Here is a 20,556-nt window from a genome sequence, read left to right as displayed (position 1 = left end):
AATAGAGAAAATTTAGATTGAGGCTTGCCACATATTGAATATATACTATTTTAAAACTTTTCATGAGTCTACTCTGACTTTAAAAAAATTGAAATAAGAATTGCAGAATTCTCAATGAGGAAAAAAATCCCAATATAAAAGGAAATCAAGCTGTTTGAGGAAACTATTTCAGAATCTTTATTGAAATCCAGGTTGCCTGAAAGACCAGGATCCAATTAAATTGATTGGGGGATTGGGAAAAAGCAAAAGAGTGCAGGTTATGATGGGTCATTGTGTTTGGTGAAAAGCTAATGTTTTGGTAGACAAGTAAGAAGTACAAATTTTTAAGTTACCAACTCTCACTCCTACCAAGATAAGTTTAGGGTAGCAGTGCTCATACAATGCATCTGATGTGTGTATGGATGTGGTAGTTTTACCTTCTCTTGGTATTCAAGAGGATTCCTTTCAAAAACTAGAAGGGGACGAAATCGTTATTTATTTTAACACAACTTCTGAGATATCTACTCTGTGACATCTACCCCATCAGCCCTTCAAAATAATAAAGCACTCTGTGTACTAATAACATAGCTTAAAATTTTATTTTATTTATTTATTATTTATTTATTTTATTTATTTTTATTTTAAAATTTTATTTTATTTTATTTTTAATTTATGGAATTAAAGCAAGAATTTCCAAACATAGTAGAAGAAAAAATAATTAAAAACAAAACTGAATGTTTTTATGTAGTATGTATGATTCCCAAATTAACTAACAATATAGTTTTAAAAAAAGTAAAACAAAATTATGAATTTTTTTTATAAAATTTGATCAAAAATTTTATTAAATGGTACAGTTCCCAGAAGTATAGTAATCAGAAATTCACACAGTTCACTTGGCATCTCTAGCATCTTCATCTTTCTGTTGCTGGCCTGTTTGGCCTTTCTATTTTTGTAGGATTATTCTTGTCCTTTCCAACATGTCTCATTTGTTTTTCCTTTGAGTAATCTTTCCTTTTCAATTTCCTTTTGGGGCTTGGTTTCTGACTTAAGATGAAAAGGGTAAGCAAGTAAGTGTGCTGCTCTCCTTTGCTCATTCTTAACCTTGGTCTTCTGGTCCTCTATCATCTCCTTCAGTCTTTTTCTTGGGTATGATGGTGATGGTGGGGGCATCAGAATCTGGGATTCTGTCCAGGGATAATTCTCATATTTTCCTCCCAGAAGATAAATCTTAACCAAAAGGCAACAGTAGTTACAAAGGATTAAATCGATAACTGTGATTATACAAAATTAAAAAAAAGATATGAGTACAATTAATGCAAAATTGTAGAAAAGAAGCATTTTCCTTGGAAGAAGTCTATATGAATTATCTCAAAACCGGAATTATCTCAAATAAGAAAACTAACAGAAATATTTAAGACCCAAAGTCATTCCTCCAAAGATATGAACAAAGGCTAAAAACAAACATTTCTCAAAAGAAGAAATGAAAATTATTAACAATAAAACAAATTAATAATAGGATTGTACCAAATCATCAATGATTATAAAAATATAAGACCAATCAACCCTGAAGTTTCATCTCAAATCTCAACAAAAATAGGTAAAAATGACAAAAATGAATACAGCCAGTGTTGAAGGGGTTATGGAAAGATGGAAACACTGATTATTGGTGAATTTATCAAACCATTCTAGGAAGCAATGCAGAATTAGTTAAAAAAAGGGACTAAATTATCTGTGCCCTTTCATCCAAAGATGTCAATGTTAAGCATATACCCTAAGGACTTCAGTGACAAAAAGAAAGATCCTAATTTACATCAAAATATTTATAATACCTCTTTTTGTGATAGCAAAGACCTGGAAAGAAACTAGATGTCCATTGGTTGGGGAATGATTAAACAAATTGTGACATGTGAATACAATAGTGCTTTTTGAAATAAGAAACTATGGGGGTGGCTAGATGGCACAGTGGAAAGAGCACCGGCCCTGGAGTCAGGAGTACCTGAGTTCAAATCCGACCTCAGACACTTAATAAATACCTAGCTGTGTGGCCTTGGGCAAGACACTTTACCCCATTGCCTTGCAAAAAATAAAGAAACTATGAACATGAAAATTATAGAAAAACATGTTAATGAACCAATGTGAAATGAGATAAAAAACAGGAAAATAATATATATATATATATATAATGACTGTTAATGCAATGTTGCTGTTGCATCCTGTACAACTTATCAGGACTTCATTTGGGGTTTTCTTGGGAAAGATACTGGATTGGTTCTCCATTTCCTTTCTCAGCTCATTTTACAGATGAGGGAATTGAGGCAAACAGAATAAAGTGACTTGCCCAGGTTATAGAGCAGTAAATGTCTGAGATGAGATTTGAACTTATGAAGTTGAGTTTTCCTGATTCCAGCCTGAGTGCTCTATCCATTGTGCCCAGTTGCCCTTTCTCCTGGAAGTCCCTTATATTCTTTATCTTCTTAGCCTGTTTCATCAGTCTGATTTGGACTAATTGTATTTAAATATTTAAGTTCATTCAGTAGTTTTGGAAGGGGGACATTGATTTTTTAGCAACCAAGGGATTCATTAGGCAAAGATAAATAATTCCAGTTTGGGAAAAGTGTGAGCCAAAAATCTGGAAGTGGAGAAGTATGTCTCATGCAATTTGTCTAAAGTATAGGATCCATGTATTCCTGTCCTTTTATTGGCTAGGTTTAGAGTTTAGTGCTGTGATGAATTTATGTACATCACAATCCAGAAATCCAGTATCCTAAGGTTACTTTTGTTATTGATAAGGATCCTGAGCTTTTGAAGGGATTCAGTTTGGGTCCATAAAGTCCCTGAGCTGGTTCTAGATCTTGAGTACACTGTACCAAAAATGGCAGATCAGGGACCTCCTAGAGATCCAGAGTTGGTCTATGAGATTCTTCCAGTTTGTCTGAATGTAATGGTTTAGAAATCCACACATTCCCTTGGAATCCTCTGGACAATCCTGATCTAGTAGCTACCTTTTAGGGCAGCAATTAGCCATGACAATTTTCTAGAGACACATTGATCCTGACTTGAAATCATAAAACACTTAATGAAGTTGGCCCCATGCCTTTAGCAATCTAACAGCTCAGATTTTTTATTTGTTAGCAAGTCTGTGATTGGGGAAATTTGTGCAGCTGATATTTTGTTACTAGTAAATATCTATATCTATACTTTTGAGTTCATACTACAGCTTCTTTAGGTATGTGCTCTGTGACCACAGATTGGTGTCTTTTATTACAATAGATTTGATGGTAAAGTCATGGAACTTTAAGAAATATGAAACCTTTAATATTTCTAGGAGGCACGAACACTTTCCCCCTTCATATCTATCTTAAAGAATATACAGATACCTCCTAGACCCTGATTCACCTCTTCTTTGCTTGTGGAAGCTTTTGGCATCTAACCAGAATAATGTGGAGGACATCATTGCATATAGGTATATTGTCCTTAAATAGACTATTTTGGATAGTGGTAGTTACCTTGTCATTGGAGCTAAACAAGCAAAGGATAAAGGATCTCTTGTCAGAGATGATTAATGGACAAGATATACTTTATGCAGGGTTTGTACTCTGAAATTTCTTCCTTTTCTGAGATTTTATGATTTTGTGAGGTTGATATACTATTTCATGCCTAAAATTTTGGACAATTTGTTAGTACTTTTTAGCTGAGAATACAAACCAGGGAGCCCACAAATATTTTTCCCATATCTTTTTGCATCTCAAATTTTTAGTTAGAACTAGCATAGGCATAGTTCCCCAGGCAAGACAGCCCATCTCTAGTAACGTCACATGAACATTATTGCATAAAACACTTCCCCTTCCCTTTCCCCTTCCCCAAGATCACAAGTGATCCGACATAGGTTATACATGACCATCACATGTTTGTTAATGAATATTTGTATCTCCTGAAAGAGATAACAGGGTCAAAGCTAACTTTCAGCGGGGGGAGTAGTTTGCTACTATAAGCTCAGGAAGTCCTGCAATATTTCTTCTTTGATTATAACCAGTATTCCTACTAACTACTATGTTTACTCTAATCTCCAAAACGAAGAAGACTGAGGTTCTCAAAGTAGTCATCATTGTAGTAGTAACCATAGTAGAAATGGTAATTAGTAGTTGTAGTTAATGGTTGGAATAGTAGTTGTAAGGAGGTCAGTATTTTTTCTTAGGATTATTTTCTCTCTTCAACATTTCCTTTTGGTTTTCTTGACTTCCCTCAAGTCTCAGCTAATATTCCACCTTCCATAGAAAGCCTTCCCCAAATCACTTCATTCCAATGTTTTCCTTTTATTAATTATATACAATTTAGCTAATTATTTAGACAACTTTTTCATACATGGGTGATTGCACATTGTCTTTCCACTAGACTGAACTGAGATTGTCTTTCACCTTTCCTCTTCAATATTTAGGTTGAGAATAAGTATCTACATATAACCTACTACAAATATGATGCTCAGTGCTTTTTTACCTCTAGTTTTAAAAGTAAATATTTTCTTATTTGATTCTCACTGTTACCTTATAAGGTAGATATTGCTAGCATAGCCCAGTTACTGACTTCCCTCGAGCAGGCTTTCAGTAGGAAAAACTGAAGCATGAAACAGATACTTGAGCATTTCTGACCAGAAGGTCCTCAAAGGTCAGTCCCAAAGGTCATCTCAAAGTTAGGGAAAGGATGATCAAAATGGGCTTCTTTGGGACATCAATACTGATAATGGTCCATTCAGGATTTTTTTAATGCATTTTTGAGGGGTTTTTTTGGGTAGAAATCAGGGATTTCATGTATGAGGGTATTATTAATAAGGAAATTCCTATATTACTCCTTTATCTTTTTAATTTAATATTTATCTATGTATGTGACATAACCTCATCACCCCCCCCCCCAAATAGATTTTAATCTATTTGAGGGTATGGATTATGTCATATTTATCTTTATATCTTCCCTAGTCCTTAGTACTGTGTAACATTAATCATAGGCAAATGTTTATTGAATAAGAAAGGAAATGAATGAATTTGCCACTCACTCACTTTTGAATATAGATCTAAAAACTATTTCCCCCACTGCTGTGAAACCTGCTAGCTTTGACTATTAATCCATTTGAAGAGAGATTTCAAAGAGGATAGTTCACTTGGAGGATATTCAATTCAAGAAATTTATTTTATTGTGTTGTATTGTTGTATAGCTCTGTTTGATAGCTGAGGATGAATCATTTACAGTGATAATAGTGCAGCATTAACAAAGTATTACTTTAAGAAGGAGATGTGGTGGAGTGGGGTGGCTAGGTGGTGCAGTGGATAGAGCACCGGACCTGGAGTACCTGAGTTCAAATCCGGACTCAGACACTTAATAATTATCTAACTGTGTGGCCTTGGGAGAGAGAGAGAGAGAGAGAGAGAGAGAGAGAGAGAGAGAGAGAGAGAGAGAGAGATCACTAATGATTAGACAAGAATGAAGATCAATAAAAATAGTTTACTCTAAATAGGCATTTATATTTCTATTCTGGGGAATATTTTTCATATTAACAAAGAAACAGGAATCCTTTTTACTCTTCTTTTCTCATTACAGTTGTTTCTTTTTTGTTGTTGTTTTCCATTCTTTAACCATATCTATAATGACAAATCAACCATATTATTGGCAGTCTTTATTTTAGCCATCTTGATTATCAACACAGATGACTGTTTCCTGATCAGTGATATTGTTCATAATGGTGGTAGAATTGAGAGACTACTTCTATTGCAGTCTAGTTTGCCTCATAGACTCGGGTCAAACCATCATCCTACACATACATATATAAACACACACACACACACATACATACACACACCCACACACACACACACACACACAGTTGCTTCATAATTCTAGCTTCTTGTTGTTTCAGGGAGTTTATTTTCTAGTCATCTGGAAATGAACATGCCAATTTCTAACATTCCTGAAATGTCCAATAAATTATTTAGTGTTACAGCAATTTTATATTTTTGGAGATGAAAGGCTATATCTAAAACAGCTAGCTAAGAAACAAAAGAGGGAGACTCAAGGGATTTCAGAGGCATTTCTTCCTTTTTTGTTGGAGCTCACAAAAAATGATATCTTTCTGAGTAATAAAAATTTTGAAGTAGAACAATATGTCCTGCAGGACATGGGTCATTTCTTCATTAACATATATTTACCAAGTACTTCTATGAATGTGGTACAAAGATGAAAAAAAAATACAATTCCTGACCTCAACAAGCTTATAATATAATGGGAAGGTAAGAGGTAGTGGGAACTCAAACATATATACAAATCAATGTGACTTAAGATAGACAATTGATAATGGCAAAGAGGGGGTCTAGATAAAGTGCTATAGGAAACAGAAAGATTTCTTTCAGGCAGGGTGTGTGGAGGAAAAGAGGAAAGATTTTTATGAAGGAGAAGACATCTGGACCTAAGTTTAAAAGAAGATAGGAGTCAATAATCAATAAATATTTATTAAGCATCTACTATATAACAGGCAGTGTGTTAAGTGCTGAGGATACAGAGTCAAAACCAAGTCCCTGTCTTCAAAGTCCCTGTTTAAAGTCTAATGGAGGAGGTAGCACAAAAAAGATATGTATAACAAGCTACACACACACATATGCATATATATGTATACATATATATACATATACATATATATTATATATATATGTGGGCTAGGTTATAAAGGTTTTGAATGCCAAATAAAGCATTATGCATTTGATCCTGGAGGTAATAGGGAGCCAGTGGAATTTATTAAGTTAGATGGTGACAATGGGTAACAGAATTGTAACTAGTAATTGTGGTTTTCATAACAATTTACTTGAGGGGGTGTGTGGAGTTATGCAAGACATTGCCTCATGGGGTGAGGGGAGGTAGAGAAAAAGGCCTAAGGATACCACTGCTGGGCAATCTGAGGGAGGAACTTGGAGAAACTCATCTAGGGTGTGGTGGGGGGGGGAGGAAGGAGAATGTTTGATAGCGTCTTATTTTAACTATCTTTCTTGCTAACTAGATACTAAGTGCAGGAAGGCAAATGATGTCAGTACCCTTTAAATTTTAGAGCCCTAGGGCTAAGTTCCAGTTACCACACCCTAGTTACTTCTCTGACAGGAAGACGTGAGTATATTACACACAGGCTAGAAGGATAGCCCTCTTGAATCCTCATAAGTGGAGGAGAGCAGTTAGGAGTTGGGAAATAGTAGTCTAATTTGACTAGACAAACTAAAAAAATGGATTGGGGACAGCTTATAGAAGACCTTAAATGCTAGGCAATAGGGAACCACTGAAGTTTTTGATTAGAGAAATATTGGAAAAGAGAGAGAAGAAATGAAAGACGTAGGAAAAGAAATGTACAGTATACTAGAGTTTGGACTAGGAGAAGGAAATGTAGGTAAACATGTGGAAATAGTGGGGGAGGAAAGAAGAAACTTTTATTATTACTTTAATAAAGGTACATTTAACAAAAAAATGTTGTATTAAATATACTGCTTTAGCTCCAGAAAGTCTGTATCCTGTGGCATATTGGTATTTCATATTAAATTGAGCTACTTGTGCCATAGTGAAGGTTTAAAACTTTAGTTACTTAGATCTGGAACCAGTCCCCAATCCTTACCACCTTGAGGAGTGGTGAGGGTCCATTTTCTCTATGATGGCTCTTGACATAATTCACTTTACTCTCTTATCCTTTCACTGAGCACTTTGCTGATGGATGAGTATGACCCATTCCCATTTGGAATTCTGTACATCAGTGCCTGAAAGGATGTATCAATATACTTCCCTATGGTTCCACTCATAATCTCTATAATTTTCCAAGCCAAAATATTCCTCTCTGGTTATCATTCTTTTATGTGCATTTGAATTTTATATTGGAATATAAGCTCTTTAAGGGCAGGACCATAATTGGCACATAGAAAGTAATGTGTTTTCTCATTCATTCATTCAGTACAAATTAATTCAGAAACACATTTCTCAAATCTTGTTTACAAAACTAAATGTTCTATCCCAGTTTTGGAGTAAACTGGTAATTATTTGCATTTATAGAGGTGACCAATAGCATGCCTAATTCAAAATTTATTTGGATTTTATTATTCATTCTGATTTTTTAAAAAAGGCCTTTTCTCTTTCTTAATCTTTCATTTTTGCTTTTTTTATTTAAGACAATGGGGTTAAGTGACTTGCCCAAGATCACACAGCTAGGTGATTATTAAGTGTCTGAGGCTGGATTTGAACTCAGGTAATCCTGACTCCAGGGTCGGTGCTCTATCCACTGGGCCACCTAGCCACCCCTCCACAAGTATTTCTTAAGGAAAGGAGATGCAAAGGGCAATGTCCTGGCTTTAGAGGAGCTTTCACCTATGTTGGGAAAAAAACTCAGGTCCTCCTGACTCCAAAGCTGGTGCTCTATTCGCTGTGCCATCTAGCTGTCCCCATAGTTCCTTTTCTAAACGTGTTTTGCTAGTGTCATGGAAAGCCCAGATAGGGAGTACAATGGACAGAGCTTCAGGCTTGTAGTCAGAAAGATTCATCTTGAGCTTACATCCTGTCTCATCTGTGTGACACTAGTCAAGTCACTTAACCCTGTTTGTTTCAGTTCCTCATCTTTAAGGAGCTGGAGAAGGAAATGGCAAATCACTCCAGTAGCTTTGTCAAGAAAATCCTAAATGGGATCATGAAAAGTCAGACATACCTGAAACTACTTAACCGCAAAAGTGTCATGGTAGACCGAACACTGAGCATAGTCCTTATGTGCATGTGCAGACTGTTGTTGATGTAATCTGTGATGTGCATGAGGCTGGAGAGTCTCTTTGCAATGAAGTCATGAAGACATAATGGAAGTGCCTTGGAGAGTTTTTAATGTTTTGTATCTGGTTCTATTATTCTTCAGATTTTTTTTTTTGGCAAAGCAGTGGGATTAAGTGCTCAAGGTCACACAACTAGGTGATTATTAAATGTCTGAGACTGGGTTTGAACTCAGGTCCTCCTGACTACAGGGTTGGCACTCTATCCACTGCTCCACCCAACTGCCTCTAACTGGTTCTATTATACTAACCATTGGCTAATAGATGACTCTTTGATTGACTCTGGCTATGTTAACATAATTTGTTTCTTTGAATTGACTCCTGCTTGTTGATGGGATTTTTATGGAGAAGAGACTGATAATATTGTAAAGGGAGAAGTCTTACAACCTTCCCATCTAAGGTCAGCATGTGGTACTTGAATAAAGAACTCAGTAGCATTAGAGAAATAAACCCTAGCCTATCAGGGTTATCCCCATCATCTTCACTTTGGGTAAATGAGAGCAAAGAGTGCTTGATATATTTATATTAATAACAAAAATTATTTAGAATTCTCTGGACAGATATCATGTAGTAAAGAAAGGAATGAAAGGATATACAATATCTCAATGATTTTTAAATGGCTTGTGGTTTTTAAATGACTAGATATACTTCACAGCATGGAGAATCATGGGAAAATAGCTTCAATTAGTGTTAGTTTCCTTTTCAGTGAGTCTTTGTAACTGGCCTTTCTTTGGGGATTTATACAATAAGGCTTCTACTTTGAGCTCTTGGTTAAAAAAATAGGTCTCCTGCAATATATACACACACATACATATAATCACAATATCATTATCTTATAGCATTAGAATGTATAAAGTTCTCAGCATGAACTTGCTAGTCTGCCCAACATAGAATCTTACCAACTGTCTGTTTGCCTAAGAAGAAAATTTTAAGGGAATGGAGGTATCATGTTGTGACATTAGAGAGAGAGGGAGACATTCTTTCCCAATAATATATAATTTCTAGATTTACAAAAGTCAAAAGAAACTGGGAATATATAGTTTATATATGTCATATATAGTCATAAATACATATATGTATATAGTCATATATAATATATATAGTCATAACTACATATATATATAGTAATAACTACATATATATATATATATATATATAAAATCCATTTTTTTTCAAATGGAAAAGTAAAGGTATAGACAAGGAAGATCAACTATACAGTGACCCATACAACATCCAAGCCAAGGTCTGAGCTAAAGCTCAAAACCTCCCACACCTTTATCTGTTTTCAAAGGTCTGGTCCTTGTAGCTATCCTTGGTTTTAAAAGTCTTCTAACTTAATGCCTGGGTGGAAAGAATGCTTAATGCTTTAATCACATACAGAATAATCACAAGGGGATGCCTTTAGCAATGTCTGATCTAGCTTCTTTCCTATTCATAATAAGTCACCTGCTTCATGATATCCAATTGCAGTGAAGGTTCATGGGTTTTATTGCATGCTTTTATAAATCCCATCCTGGGATTCATCTTTTAAAATCACACCCCCTCCCATTTATATAGCACCCCCTTTTTTGAGATGTTTAAAATGTTTTATGTTTTCTCATTACATCTCCAACATTTCTACAAGGCATATAGAAAGGTCAGCCTCAGGTTATTACATCTGTTTGAAAGCTGAAGTACCAAGAGGATGTGTCATTTACTTACTAGTCTCACAGCCAACCAGAGGCAGAAGGGTGAGCTGAAACACAATTTTCTAATTACAAGTTAAGAAACTAGCTGCTCAGTCCGTTGAATCCATTTTTGAGATTGAACAGCATTAAGATTGGCAGCATGATCAAGTAGATAGGAGGGTTGTTCTCAGTCCCTAGACCACATGAATCCTCCCTCCAACATACCCTAGTGGTGTGACTGGGAAAATCACTTAAATCACTCTCAGGGCATTAGGTAACTCCCTAAGAAGATAAGTTTCAGAGAAGGGACTGAACTGTGGTGGAGGGAATTTCCTCATCTGGGTGTTCCCTTTGTCAGTGAAATGACAAGTCTATTTCCTATGGCTATCCTTTTCCTTTCCACATACTCCCTCTTTGAAAACCAATGAGGAAAACCTTCAGAAAGGTTCATTGGTTTTCCTGCTTTCTCTTAAAACTGCAACCAGATCACATTCCCCTCAGCACCACAAACTCCTGAACATATTTGCTTCTACCCATCCCCCCATGAATCTGTTAGATGCTATTGGATGCAGAGAGATTTTACAGACAAGCAGAAGACCCTAGAGGTTCAAGAGTGGGAGGGCAAGGATGGAAAATGCCAAGGGGCAGAAGGAAAGACTAAATCTGTCATTTTCTACGAGGGATCAACAAGCAATACTATCAATCTGTCATTCCTCCCTCCTCCCTAGCAAACTCTCCCCTCCCTTAAGGCTGAGAACTATCCTAACCTATTGATTGGAGCCATCATCTGCCATGGAGAGTTTTCAAAATAGATTGTTGTTGTTTAGGTGAAGAATTCATCTAATTTTTAATGGAAAAATATGAATAATCCAGGTAATAACTCACCAACCCATCACCCCTCATCCTCATTGGGAGAAAAGCATTCTTTGTAGCCACTTTCTGTGGATTCCCTCAGATGCAGGATCAACAAGTTGTCCCTTTTCCTCATGCTCATTAGGAAACGTGCCTTTCTCTTATAAACAGAGCAGATGACTGAAAGAGAAGTGGAAGAAAATGATTGTTGTTTTTATGTCGCCATCAGAGCAGAAAATTCTATTATAAAGCAAGGTTCAACTGATTAAAGCATTCCAATAGAGCAAAGTTCCTACTCCAGAGAACTTTCCTCCCAGGTATATGTGACCCGTGCTCAATAAGTATCAGTTTGTGCTGAACTGACTCAAGTCGTGAGGTTTTCATTATTTAACTCCTGGATAATTCTTTTTTCTCATTATGGAAGCTTTTATTTCTCTTGGGATTCATTTTTTTTCCATTTTGTTTCTGGTGAGCCCCTCCCCAGAAAATGAGAGAGAAAAAAAGAAGGTAAATAATTATTATTTAAAAAAAACTAGTTATTAACAGCTCTGGCAAATGATTTGGTGAGAAAGGGTGGAAGACTAATTTAAGGACTATTTCAAGAATTTAATTAGTCATGTCATCTTTCTGTACTGCCCCTCCCCCTGTATTGCCCCTCCTTCCTATCTTCCCACCTCAGATAATTAAGTTGTCTAGATACTGTGTGTTGCCTGATGCCCCCTGGTTGCTATGCTTGTGTGTGTGTGTGTGTGTGTGTGTGTGTGTGTGTGTGCGCTTTTCTTATTAGTAACAAGGACTGGGATTTTGTAAACACATGCTATTTGTGTGAGTCCTATTACTCACTTGAAGCAATGTCAGTCTTTTTTCCACTGTGGTCTATGTGTCTGAGTCAGAGGGAGCCCTACAAGAGGTTTCTTTGAATTGATGGTTCCCTCCCAGTCACTCTTGACTTACTGCCAACTTTGCAGGGCGTAGTTACGAACAAATCTTTTTTTCCCCCTTCTTCTTTAAAGCCACACTGATTCATAGAAACTCCTTTAAAACTCAGCAAAAAGACACCGCCCCATCACACATCTCCACACACCAGCAGAGGAAACATAACCTCAGGAGTCAGGTCCTTCCCCTTGCTGTTGTTGCATATTCAAGAAGAGGGACCAAGGACAAAAGCCAGCTCTTGTCACTTCAAGGTGCTTGCTGCACTAGGGCTCTTTCTCAAGGTAAGAAACATTTCTGGAGAGACTCAGAAAAAGTTTCTTTTCTTCCTTTTCCCTCTCTTTCTCTTCTTTGAATTTCACCCAAACTTGGATTTTTTTTTCACATCTATTTTTCTTGCCTTTGCCTTCACTTTTCGATCTTGAGGCAGTTTACTGGATGCTGGGAAAAGTGAAACTTCTTTTTTTCTTTGTGACTGAGAAACATTCGAGCTCTCCCATGTATAGACGCTATTTGGAGCAGTACCCAGAGGGGAAAAGCAGGAGAAACGGCACCGTCTGCTTATTACAGTCACTGAGCTCGAACTCAAAGGTGTGAGGAGTTGGGACTTTGGAATAATCTGGGCACTTCTCCATAGAGGAAATGCTGCATACCTTTGAGATGACATATTTAAACTCAGTTTTCAACTGCTCCATTCTGATTTCAAAAATACTTCAGTACTGGGGTTAGTTTTTTGTGTATTTGATTTTGGCTGCTTGTTTAAATTTTTTTTTATAAAAAAATTAAACTAAATTTCAGTTAAAATGATTCTATTTGTTTTTTTAGAAGATGGTTTTGCTTGTTATAAAGTTATTTTCGTTCATTTAATGTTATTTCTGTTGTTCAAAAACCTTAGGTTTGAAAAAGGAAAAAAGTTAAAAATTAAATTACCATTCAGAAAAGTCTTTCAAATAAAATTCAGGAATGGTATAGTTGATGAAATTGGGAGTCGATCTAAGTTTGAGAGAACTGTCTTTGGGGCAGATGTGGAGGCACTTCATTTGTTGCTTAAGAAACTGCATTTCAGAAGTTAATAAGGATATTTTAAATCAGAAAACAATGAATTTGTTTAAAAAAAGAATTTTTCTGGATAGAAAGTAGCAGGCTACTTTTGAATGCTCATCCTATTACTATTTTTTAAAGTACCATGAAGAAGAACACTACAGCAAATCTTGATATTAATTTTGAGAAAGAGAAAATCTTTTTATCTCTCTCACTTTTCTATTTTCTTATTAGTGTCTTTGCCCAGGTGTGGCCCATTTCAACATCTCTACTACAATTAATTTCTTCCCCCTGTGTAAACAAAACATTGGAGAAAAGACAAGACACAACCTGCTTAGAGAGGTTAGGTTTTCCCTTCAGCAATTCAATGATTTGAAGATTTATATTGCAACCAGTCTGTTTTCTTTTTTCTAACCAAAACTTGCTTTAAAAAGGCCTGGAAGGCAGAAAAAAGAAGGGTGAGGCAACCAGTTGTAAATACAGGGTATTCCCAAAATCTCCTTTGCAGTTTTAAGCTAAGTTTAAGATCAACTTAAACGTTAAAATAAGCTTAAAACTACGATTTTAGGACACTGTAGGGAAGGTGTTAGTTTTGCTCAAAGCGCTAACTTACCTTGGTGCCTTTTCCAGTACATTAAAGGACACTATTATTTCAATCGCCCATTTTCTAATGGTTTTGTACCTTCATAGTACTAATCCTTTCTGAGTTTTTTTGAGGAGTATCTGCTAAGAACTATGAAAACAAACAAGTGGTAGGAGAGTTGTTTGATTGCTATCGGATTTTTTTTATTTTCAATTTTTTGACATCTTTGAGTTGTTTTTCTAGTAATTTCTGCCCTCCAGCCTTAGAAACTGGTCAAGTTCCATATTTCTGAAAAATGGACTGAGAAGTGGACATCTAATTAGGTCTTCCTAAGAATCAAGATCAGTTTTAGGATTGTTCAGTTTGCTTAGATCTATTATAAAATTTTCCCTTCTGTCTCCTGACCATTTCCTTCTCTATCCCTGCCCTTCTGCCTGAATATCCTAGGATAGATCAAAATTTTCAAAAGAGACTTAAAACCAAATAAATTTCTCAGAATACTTCTGAACCAGAGATCATCTAAAACTGTTACAGTAGATGGCTCATCATGCTAGAAATTCTCTGTTTTAATACAATCGAAAAAAAATCAAGTAAATTAAAAACAATTGTGCTGGGGTTATAGAGATATGAAGATCAGGGCAAAATAATTTCTCATGAGTTTATATTCAACTATAATAGAAGGGAACGGGTAGAATAAAAAATTGTACACACACAATGCTAAGGAAATTGAGGAGGGAGCCATCACTAAAGATTTGGTGATGGGGCAGTGAAACAAGGAAGGTTTTCTTGGAAGATATCACCTAAGCTGAACCCCAAGAGATTTTGAAAGTGGACCATAAGGAGAGAGTTTATTTCAGACTGTCTGAATGCATGAAGCGAAGCAGAAGAGTTCAAAAATGAGAAAATGACTGGTGGCCTCTGGAGATTTCTTTCTTTTTAAAACATTTTTGGTAAGTGGGGGTGTCAGACCTATACTTTTAAGAAGATTCCTTTGGTGCCTGTGTTGGTGATAGGTTAAAGTGGGAAGATACTGGAAGCAAGGAGCTAAATTCAGAGACTAATGCAATAGTTCAGACAACATGGCCTGAACTACATTGTGTTGGTGTGAGAGATGCCATGGAATTAGAATAAACAAGATTTTGTAACTGATTAGATATAGGTGAAAGAGAGAGTAATGAATTAGGGATAACTCCAAGGTTTTGAAGATAAATGATTGGGTGGATGGTAATACTCTCCATAGGAAGGAGTCTATTCCTTAATTCTTCAGTGCCTGGTTTAAGAGTTCTAATTTAGTCTACTGACTTCTTTGGGTATAGAGCAGTGTACTACCTGCATCTTGGTTGGGAGGGTCTTTGTGGAGACCAAGTTGGTTCTTTGACCATTGTAAGGATTCATACTTTCTCTTGGTTAAGTTTAGTTTGACACTGGTGGGGTTCAGTCAGTATTAAACCTAAGAATCCTCATTATGGGTGGACTAAATCCTATAGGAAAGAAAAGGACCTCAGACTGGAGACAACGCAAATCTTCTAACAGTTCACCCAGTCAAGCATATACTATTTGAATCAAACTATTTCACCCACTAAACTTAATAACATAATTCATTCTCTGATTCACCACACATTGATTTACAATCATATAACTGACTCAATAAAAGTTCTAGATGTAGGTACTCACAGACAAATACACACTTAGAGTTGACACACCTAGCTAATGGTCCCTAGAGGTCATATTCAAGACATTTTGATGTAATAGAAAGATGGCTTTGGAGTCAGGAAAATCAGAGTTTAAGTCCCACCTTTGATACATACTGAATGTGTTGCTTTTTTCAGAAGTTACTAGTTTTTTCAGTGTCTGGGGTGATTCTCAAAGAAAAGCTGTAGATTTTTGATAGTAGGACATTTCCACATTTAATAGTTCTCTATAGCAATGAAAAATCATGGCCTCAGTCCCTGTCCTTAGAAAAACTCACATTTATATTGTACATTAAAAAAAGTCTACTAATCAAATCAATCTTATTTTATCCCTTCATTGCTAGCAGGCAATCCCTCTATTAGAAGGATTCCTATTCTCTTTCTCTGGGTAATATTTATTTATCCTTGATCAGCAAAGGAGAACACAGTTTCCTTCTTTCTGACATCAACTTCCCCACTCCCCACATGTGTGGCAGAGTATCTTAAGTCTCTGAATCATACCTAAGCTGCAAGTAGGAGAATAAGAATAAAATCCAAATGGGATATTTTCCCAAAATTGTAATTAGTTCTTCACAGTGTCATATAGTCAAAAGAATACTGTGGTTCTAGTTCCCAGTGCTGGCACAGTCTTTCTGTGGGATTTTGGATAAGTTATTTAACCTTTCTGTAAATTAATTAGTATGTTGATATGAGAGGATTGGACTTAATCTCTAAATCTTCTTTTAGCTCTAACAATCTATCAGTTTCTAGTTCTTGGGAGGAGACATGGCACTAGGAGACACACCAGGAGACATTACTCTCCCCAGTAGATTGAATAGCAACAGGCAATAGCTACTCCTGGCTCATGACAACAGCTGGGTTAGTTCTTAAGGGATAAGTGGGAAAGGAGTAGAAAAAAGTAATGTTACATTTGAAAGGGCTTTCTACAGAGCACACCCTTCCCCACAGGGCCCCCAGAGACAGCAATATCCATTCAGAAATTCCTCATGCATCCGGTCTGATTGGCTTTTCATAAAAGATTCTCATTTGCTACTTTAATTGAACACAGATTGTGTGTCCCCAAAGGAGATTGGGAGGGGGCGTTGAAAAAGGGATGGATAAGACACCTGGTAGACTCTTAAAGTAGTTAGGCATCTGCTAGGAACCAAATGAGACCCAGGGAAACTGAACAGGTCCTGGGAAAGAAAGAAACTCCACCCGTTTCTCAAGAATAGACCCTGCAGCATGAGGGTGTGGTTGTAAAAGGAGCTCTCTCTCTCTCTCTCTCTCTCTCTCTCTCTCTCTCTCTCTCTCTCTCTCTCTCTCCCTGAGGAAAAACAAAGTTAGATGAAAAGTCAGAGAGACAGAGAGAGACAGAGAAACAGAGACCACACCAGATAGACAGAGACAGACACTGCTCAGAGACAGAGAAGAGAAACACAGAGAGAAAGACACCTAGATAGATGGAGAGAGAACAGTTATAGAGAGGAGAGAGAGAGAAAAGGAGAAAGAGAAGAAGAAAATAGAGAAATTGGAGATTATTTTATGTATTTATATATTATATATATGTATGTATATATGGAGAGAGAGAGAAACTAGAGGGGAGGAAGATGATAAATAACATTTCTATAGACATATGCTATATAGCACATGGACATTGTGAGATTGGTATTTAAATATCACTATTCTACAGCTGAAAGAACAAAGATTGTTAGAGTTAAAATCACTAGTTTGTGGTCACCCAGCAAGGAAATATCAGAGCTGGACTTTAAACTCATGTCTCTTGATTCCAAGTCTCAGCATTCTTTACCCTATACCTTGCTGTTTTCTAATAAGATACAGGGAGCTAGAAACATAGAAGAGATAAAGAATGGCCTGGGAAGAAGTAGGAAAGATGTTTTTATTTTAAAAATGTTACCCAAAGGTAAAAATGCAGGTTTTCATGGATGACTTCAAACATTTTTCCCCCCCTCTACTAATTTGGAGTTCATGTATTAGCAAGATGGTAACTTTCTAAATATTGCCAAATGTCCTCAAAGATTGACCTCTTCGACCTACATCTCTGTCTCTTGGTTAATCACCATGACTTCTTTCTGCGTTATGACTACCTTTCATCCCCAGATCCTGGACTTCTCTTCTCCTATAGCTTGGTCCCTCCCTTAGGACTTAATCACTCATTTGCCAATTTTATTTTGTCAGTGAATCTCAGGGTCAAGGGAAATGACTTTTTCAGTACCTCCCTCTACAATCACATGCTAGGGAAGAGGGGGTTGAGGATCACTGAACAAATTGTAAAAATATAGGTCAGAATCTCTAGGACTATCTCTTTTATGGTATGATGGCTTTCATTCAGTGCCTAGGGTTAATTGATGGTATTGGCTACTCATCCAAACCATACTGAAATACAAACAAAAACGTCCAATATATGCTAGAGTAAGTGTTTGTGCAAAAAACACCTTTGGCACAATGAAGGTAAAGGCAGGTTTGGGCCATGTTGGAATCCTGAGGTCTGCCCACTCCCCATGCAAACTCCACCCCACAGCAGCCATGACATGTCCTGTAATCTCTGTCTCCCTTCTTCATGGAATGTTGTTTTGGGGTCAGATATCCCTTTCTAAAGTTCCTCTGCCTCAATAAATTTGTCTTAAAAAGCTGATTTGAGGAAGATTTAATTTATTTAGCCTAGGCACTAGAGTCATTAATGATGCTATCCAATGTATTTTTACAGGGTTCTTGAAATACTTAGACTCGTAGAGTTTAAGGGTAGGTGGGACTTTAGAGACCTATTTTAACCCTCCATTGAAAAAAAAGAAATGACAAACCAATGTAATATTTTTGAAGATATGGACATGACTGAACAACAAATTCTAACCCATCATTTTACAGATTGAAACATGAGGTCCAAGGTCACATAACTAGTTAGTGGCATTCTCAGGATTCAAGCCCAGCTCCTCTGACTTCAAATACAGACTCATTCTGTTATATCAATCTGAAACCCTGAGCTCCCTATTCTGAAAGTAGTATCCCAATGTTCTAAATCAACTCCTTGTTATTCTAAAAAATAAAGTTCTTCAGTATTGATCTGGGGGCACCTGAGGCTGGAATTTGAATATTATGCTTCAAAACACCCACCTCTGGGATATGAGAGAATTGTCCTTCTAAGAATAAAGAACTGAATGTTTCTTTGACCTAAGTCAGATTTTGGTTAGTTTTGAAAGGCTGTGCTTACCCATGCATGTTCTAGGAGGCAGCAACTGTAATAGGGTGCATTAATAATAATAAAAAACATTTATATTTACTTTATAGTTTTTATACTTTATCCCATTGTGAATGATCCCCACAACAGATCTTGGCAGCATGTAGTGCATGCTTACCCCTTTAATAGTGGAGAAATATGACTTGTTCAAGGTTACATAGGATGTTTATTTGACCTTTCACTGTCACACTATTTCAAATGGTTCTATAGTTTTGGGTTTTTCTCTCCAACACTGAAGAAAAGACTGAAGAATTTAGATATAGAAAGACCTTTGCACTGAAAGTTGACTTCTAGACAGCTATTAATTAGCTGAACAATTTTGGAAAAGTCACTTATGTATTGTTTTCCCATTCAGACTGTAAGTTCCTCAAGTATAGGAACTGTCTTTCTTTTGCTTGTAGTTATATACAATGTAGTCACATTGTAAGCTCTTGGATAAATGTTTATGACATATCTTTCTGGACTTCAGGATCCTCATTTACAAAATGGAAGAATTGGCTGGAGGACCTATAAAACATCTTCCAGCTCAAAAATCCTGAGCAATAAGAACTGTTTTTCTTTGTTTTCAATACCTGAGTTTGAGGGTGGGGAGGAGATTGAAAAAAGGAGGGGCAGAATTCCAGGATAACCTGCAGAAAACTATGGCATATGGTAGCCATCTCCTGTCCACCTCACCAGTGGGCTAAGGTTTCTTGGGACCTCAGCTTAGCCACACCTTGAATTTTCTTTCCCCTTTCCTTCACTCTTGTCAGACCCTTCCTGTAAGATCTCTTGGCTGCTGGATTCTTGTGTTGTAGGAATCACTACTGAGATTCTGCTTACCTCTACCCACGGTAGACATGTTTGTCTTCTATGACCTGTTGTTTCTTTGAGGTTGATGATCTTGCTTTAGAATTCTATGTGTTTACCTAAGTTCTTGCTCATACTTTTCTAGTTTCTACATTTCAATAATGAAATGGATAGGAAAAGGAAAGAGATCCAGATGAAGGGTGGTTGGTGGAAAAAAAAAGGAAGACCAAAAATTTCCTAAATTCTCTCTGGGAACATTTTCAAAAATAATATGCTTGTTCTCATTGTTCTTCTTTGGGCCTAGTTAGCATACTATCCAGCATAATGGGTGTGGGCCTTCAGTTTTTATTCATTGGTAAACAAAACCATGGAATATTAGAATTTGAGGAAGAAATCTGAGAAAAATCATCTAGTCCAGGCATTCTTAACCTAGGGTTCATGAACTTGCTTTGACTTATTTTGATAGTTGTGTTTCAATATAATTGATTTCATTTGTAATCTTATGCATTATATTTTATGCACTTAAAATCATTCCGAGAAAAGGTCCATAGGTTTCACCAGACTGTCAACGAGGTCTCTAAATCCCCAAATTTAAGAATCTCTGACTCTAATCCAACATCCTCATTTTACTAATGATAAAACTAAGGTACAGAAAAGTGAAATGCTTGAGTTAATAGAACTCAATGACTCCTGACTTCCCTGGTTTCCTTTAACTGTTCAGTTATTTTTGTTATCTCTTATTTTTTATGACCTCATTTGGGATTTTCTTGGCTAGGACAGTAATTTGCCATTTCCTTCTCAACCTCATTATAAAGATGAGGAAACTGAGGCAGACAGTGTTAAGTGACTTGCCCAGATTCACATAACTAGTCAGTGTCTGAGTCAGATTTGAACTCAGGGTGATGAGTCTTCCTGACTCTAGACTTGGTACTCTAAACATTGAACATGTGGCTGTCCAGCACTT

At 36.5% G+C, this 20,556-nt stretch overlaps 1 protein-coding gene and 1 long non-coding RNA gene across 2 annotated transcripts in view; one reads left to right on the top strand and one right to left on the bottom strand.

The window, feature by feature from the left end:
* Window positions 1–842: 842 nt before the first annotated feature.
* On the bottom strand, window positions 843–12,853 carry LOC141493343 (uncharacterized). The gene is made up of 3 exons (XR_012470184.1): window positions 12,275–12,853; window positions 11,354–11,500; window positions 843–1,206 (listed from the first exon to the last, which is right to left on the bottom strand). It is a non-coding gene; the product is annotated as an uncharacterized LOC141493343 (long non-coding RNA).
* Window positions 12,348–20,556, top strand: part of EMP1 (epithelial membrane protein 1) — a 25,914-nt gene continuing 17,705 nt past the window's right edge. Inside the window, exon 1 of the mRNA XM_074194546.1 lies at window positions 12,348–12,537. The gene's annotated coding sequence lies outside the window, so the exon portion shown is untranslated. The remainder of the gene's footprint in view (window positions 12,538–20,556) is intronic.

Source organism: Macrotis lagotis, chromosome 7 (assembly GCF_037893015.1).
Source record: "Macrotis lagotis isolate mMagLag1 chromosome 7, bilby.v1.9.chrom.fasta, whole genome shotgun sequence".
NCBI lineage: Eukaryota > Metazoa > Chordata > Mammalia > Peramelemorphia > Peramelidae > Macrotis > Macrotis lagotis.
Note: the sequence above shows the minus strand (reverse complement) of the source record. Positions and strands in the feature narration are given on the sequence as shown.